The following is a 6,000-nucleotide window of genomic DNA, read 5'->3' on the forward strand; positions in this document are numbered from 1 at the left end:
CCCACTGAGCCACCCAGGTGCCCTGAGAAGTTTATTGATTTTATTTTATTTTTTAAAGATTTTATTTATTTAACAGACAGAGATCACAAGTAGGCAGAGAGGCAGGCAGAGAGAGGAGGAAGCAGGCTCCCTACTGAGCAGAGAGCCTGATGCGGGGCTCGATCCCAGGACCCTGGGATCATGACCTGAGCTGAAGGTAGAGGCTTTAACCCACTGAGCCACCCAGGTGCCCGAGAAATTTATTTTTGATAAAAGAAGACTATCAACAGAACTATTAGCTAAATGCAATGCGTGATTCTGGGTTGGGGGGAGATATCTGTGAAGAACATTTTCCCAACAGTCAATGAAATTGAGATATTGGGCGCCTGGGTGGCTCAGTGGGTTAAGCCGCTGCCTTCGGCTCAGGTCATGATCTCAGGGTCATGATCTCTGCTCAGCAGGGAGCCTGCTTCCCCCCTCCCCCCGCCACCTCTCTCTGCCTGCCTCTCTACTTGTGATCTCTGTCTGTCAAATAAATAAATAAAATCTTAAAAAAAAAAGAAATTGAGATATTGACTGTAGTTTAAGAGCATTATTTCAAAGTTAAGTTTCCTGAAATTGACAACTATTGGGTGGTGATGGAAGAGTGTTCTTGTTCTTCAGAAACACACATTGGAGTATGTAGGGGTAAAGGGCATGGTGTGTACACCTATTTCAAATGGCTCAGGAAATAAAGTCTATTCTTGCAAATTTTTTAAAAGATTTTATTTACTGGGGTGCCTGTGTGGCTCACTTGTTAAGTGTCTGCCTTTGGCTCAGATCATGATTCCTGGGTTCTGGGATGGAGCCCCACATCGGGCTCCCTGCTCAGCAGGAAGCCTGCTTCTCCATCTCCCACTCCTCCTGCTTGTGTTACCTCTCTCACTGTGTCTCTCTCTGTCAAATAAACAAATAAAATCTTAAAAAAGAAAAAGATTTTATTTACTTAGGGGCGCCTGGGTGGCTTAGTAGGTTAGGCGTCTGCCTTTGGCTCCAATCGTTATCCCGGGGTCCTGGGCTGGAGACCCACATCAGGCTCCCTGCTCAGCAGACATCCTGCGTCTCCCTCTGCCTATGCCTGCTGCTTCCCCTGGTTGTGCTCACTCTTTCTTGCTCTCTCTGTCAAATGTGTAAATAAAATCTTTGAGAAACAGGATCTCCTCTGAGCTAGGAGACTGACCCAGGGCTCAATCCCAGGACCCCAGGATCAGGACTGGAGCCGAAGGCAGATGCTTAACAACTGAGCCATCCAGGTGCCCCTATTCTTGCAACTTTTGTTTAGGTTTTGAAATTATGTTCAAGTAAGAAGTTTAAAAATTAACTGTATAATTTGTTTGATATTTTTCATAAAAGGAGGGCTCCCCCACTGTCTGGTTTCCTGATATAGCGTCAGTTCTAGCACATAAGAGGCTACAACAATAAATATTTATTGAGAGAATAAATGAATTCGTGAACTAAGCCATCTTCTATTTTGGGCTTCAGAACGGAGCTGGAGTTTGGGGAATCAAGCTTGTGACAGACAGGAGGCAAAATTCTTCTCTTTCTCTAAGCCTAACTCTTCCAGAGCTCAAATCTGAGAAGGTAGATGCTTCCGAGGTTTGGAGAAACAAGACCACTGTCCCCAAAGGCAGGGAGGCAGGCCACAAACAGAAGACAATTGAATTGTGCTTTGGAACAGGTGGCCTGGATGAGTGTCATTTTCTGAGGCCATTTGTCTTTGGGCTTACCCTTTCCCTGCCTCCTATCCCTTGGTAAGGGTTGTTGACATGTTCCAGCTCCCACCTGGGCCGTGTTAACTTGAGTAGAGGAGTGAGACTGAATCCTCCCTCTTGGGCCAGATCGGAGGAAAAGCAGCACCTTTCAGGCTGACTTGGTGGTGGTCAAGGTGAGCAGATATCCTAGACAGGGACTTCAGGGGCCCAGCTGCCTACCCCACACAGAGATTAGAAAATTGGATCAAGTTGACTAACAGCCAGTGGGTTTCCTCCCATCACCAATGCACCTGAATCAACCAACGTTTATTGGGCACCTGCTGTGTTCCCCACTGTATGGTAGGATGAGGGAGTCACTCCTAGGGCCTCTTACAGGTTCAACTACCCCTTCCTGTCTCATTCCCTGCCTGGGTCCCACCAGCTCCACTGTCTGCCCACTGTCCACTGAGAGGGGAACAAACCCCTTCTCTTCCCATTCCTTTTTTTTTTTTTTTTTTAGATCAACCAAGACTGATGAGTATTTTCAAAACAAAGTGTATTAAGAGACATAGGGAATCTAACAAATGCAGTAATCCGAAGGGGCACCTGCACTCCAGTGTTTATAGCAGCAATGTCCACAATAGCCAAACTATGGAGAGAGACCAGATGGCCATCCACAGATGAATGGTTAAAGAAAATGTGGTATATGGGGCACCTGGGTGGCTCAGATGGTTAGGCACCCGCCTTTGGCCCAGGTCATGATCCCACGGTCCTGAGATCGAACCTCACGTCAGCCTCTTTGCTCAGCGGGGAGCCTGCTTCTCCCCTTCCTGCCCTTCCCCCTGTTTGTGCTCTCTCTTTGTCAAATGAATTTTTTAAAAAAAATCTTAAAAAAAAAAGAAAAAAGATGCGGTGTATATATATGTGTGTGTGTGTGTGTGTATAATGGAATATTACAAAGCCATCAAAAAAATGAAATCTTGCCATTTACAATGATGTGGATGGAACTAGAGGGTACTATGATAAGCGAAATTAGTCAATCAGAGAAAGACAATTATCATATGATCTCACTCATATATGGAATTTAAGAAACAAGGAAGAGGATTATAGGGGAAGAGAAGAAAAAATGAGACAAGACGAAAACCAGAGAGGGAGACAAACCATAAGAGACTCTTAATCATAGGAAACAAACTGAGGGTTGCTGGAGGGGAGAGGGGTGAAGGGATGAGGTAACTGGGTGATGGACACTGGGGAGGGTATGTGTTGTAATGAGCACTGGGTATTATATAAGACTGATGAATCACAGACCTGTACCCCCTGAAACAAATAATACATTATGTGTTAATTAATTGAATTTAAATTTAAAAAGAGACATAGGGAATCTAGATGGATGTTAACTAAACTCATTGTGGTAATCATTTTGTAATATACACTACATATATCAAATCAGTGTGTTATATACCTAAAACAAATGCAATGTTATATGCCAATTATATCTCAATAAGAAAACTGAAAAAAAAAAAAGAGAGAGAGAGAGAGAGAGAGAGAGATTCCAGGAAAATCAAAGAGAAATAAACCATGAAGTAAACATCAAGAAAACCATATTGTCCATGGTGGTTGCTTAAAAACAGGGGTTCTGGGGCCAGACCATCTGAGATCAACCTCTTGGTCCCACCTCTTCACTAGCTTCTGATGAGCAAGTTACTTATCCTGTCCCTCCCTGGGTTTTCTCATCTGTAAGATAATGATAATACCGAGCTCTTGGGCTGTTGTGACCATTGAAGGAGGTAATCCACGCCTAATGAAGTACTTGGGCTGTAGTAAATGGCTGATAAATATTAACTACGAGGAAAAACACTCACCCACCTTTACGTTTCTTAGTCCCTCTGGCTCCTTCACCTTTTTTTTTTTTTTAATTTTTATTTCTTTTCAGCGTAACAGTATGCATTGTTTTTGCACCACACCCAGTGCTCCATGCTCCTTCACTTTTGAATGAGCTGATTCCTCTGCTTGAAAATCTTCACCTTCACTGCCTAGCTTCTGTTTAGGACTTGGCTTAGATGGCAACCCACCCACCATCACTGCCAAGTTAGGCGCCTCTTCTAATATCTCCTGTTAAAAGCTTTATAATATCCTTTGTATCTCTCTAAGGCAGTACTCATCTTAATCTATAGTAACTGGGTATTTGTCCTTTTCACTAAATGGGAGCCTTTCAAGGCAGAGGCTCTGCCTTTTATTGTCCATTCCCTCCCCTATGCCTGGCACAGAGCCGACCACTCAAGCTCCGGGCCCTTTACCCCTGCCAAGGGCCTCCTCCATCTCCTGAAACCTGGTTCTGGGGGCCTTCTGGGACTGTGCTGTCCTTTCCTGTCCTCAGCTTTGTGTCATACTGCAGCCCCGCCACCAAAGCCCCTCCCTGCTGGGCCTCAGAGACCCTCTTACTATGCCTGCAGCAACCTGCACTGCCCAGCCTCTACCCTGCAGGATGCTTGGTACCCCTCTTGCCCTCCCAATGAACTTGCCTCTAAGACAGCCTTGCTAGCAGGATTTCCTAGCAAAGCCCAGCTTCTACCAATGCATTGTCTAGCCTTTGACAGGGACACCATCTTCCTGGGAGACTGTCTTACATCTCAGAACCCAAACCAAGGGTCTCTTTTTCCATCTCCGTATATTTGTCTCCCTAATGATTTCTCCCTGCAGCTTCATGTTTGGCCTGCGTGGGTCACATGTAGCTCTTGGGCCATTTGCGCAAAAATGCCAATGAGGAGGTGGCCACTGCCTGAACTTCCATGGGGACCTCAGGACCAGGCTGGGCCTGGCTGGAGACCTGGGTCCCCCTAGAGGGCAAATCAGCCCACAAACCATCCACTGTAACTCTCCTAAGCCTGGAAGAGGGACCCTAACTTGGAATGAGGCTGGGAGCAGGTTCAGCAGAGAAGGGATGGGAAGGGTCAATGGAACCATGGTTCTGATAGTGTGGAAAGAACAGGGCTGGGACCCAGCAGGAGCTCCCTGTGAGCTGGATGGCTCATTGCAATCGTGTCTATGCTTTCTATACTGTCCTTTTATATTTTCCACCCATGAAGTTCCCTGGGAAAAGGCCAAACTATCTCCACTATGCTAAGTGGTTTGAGCAAAAGAAAGAGTGGGGGTTTGAGAGCTCAGGGGCTCAAGGAGGCAGGGGATGCCCCTGCAGTCAGCATGATGATAGTGACCAGAATCAGAAGGGTGGAGTGAAGGGGGAGGGGTAAGAACCTTGAATCTGGCTTGAAAACCCACTCCCACTGGCTGCCCCACGCCCAGCCCCCAGTTCTCCTCAAAGCTTTTTTTTTTTTTTTTTGCAGAATCTGAGTGCGGCCTCTGCAAGAAAGCTTGCATGTGTAACCCCCAAACATGGTCACTTCCCCAGGAATCCCAGACTTCCTCAGGGATCCTGGGAGAGGTTTTACAGACTTCCCCAATCTTTTGCACCTTAACACCATCAAGCTGCATGAACATTCTACCAATAACAGGGGACGTGTTTACAAGCAGGTTTGTTTTTGTTTTTTTTTTGCTGCCGGTGCTGCAGGGGTGGGGTGGGGTAGGGGTCACTGCCACGATCCATCGGCAGCCTCAAGCCAAGAAAAGGCTGTGCAGGCTGGAAGGCCTCACTTCAAGGCGGTGGGCACCAAAAGTAGCAGGGAGTTATAAGCCTGAGGGGCTGATCCTGCCTACTCTCTCCACCCGCAGAAAAGGTGGGGAGATGGCACTGCAGCGATAGGAATGCTGGCTGCTTGGTGGTGGGGGGAACTTGCTGCAGTGGTGGAGGATCCCTCCGTGGAGTGAGTGGTCATTGAAGCGATCACTAGAGCTGAAGACAGCTGCAGGGACTCGGGAAGATTTCTGCAGCGATGAAGGAGACCTTTGCAAAGGAAAAAGGCTGGCTTTTTGGGGGAGGAAGGGAATGTCCTGCGGCGATGAAGCGCTGGCATCACTGCAGTGATGAAAGAGAGTCACTGCACTAAGGGAAAGCATAGCCAGGGCGAGAAGTGGGGTGATGCTGGATAGTTGGAGTCTTTGCCGTGCTAGGTAGGGGTGGGGGGCTGCAGACTGAGCCCACTGCTGCACTTGCACAGCTTTTCACTTCCCGAAGGACGGAAAGGGTGGGGCTTCGGAGGCCGGGGTCCCTCCTCGGTGGGGGGCTGTGCAGCGACGGGGACGCGATCCCTGCACTGCGGTGCCCTGTCTAGCTGGCGGCCAAGGCTGGCGCGGAGGCAACACCGCGCCCGAAGCGGGGGCAGCGCGAGGAGCA

This window comes from Lontra canadensis, unplaced genomic scaffold (genome assembly GCF_010015895.1).
Source record: "Lontra canadensis isolate GAN:19392208 unplaced genomic scaffold, GSC_riverotter_1.0 scaffold56, whole genome shotgun sequence".
Classification (NCBI taxonomy): Eukaryota; Metazoa; Chordata; class Mammalia; order Carnivora; family Mustelidae; genus Lontra; species Lontra canadensis.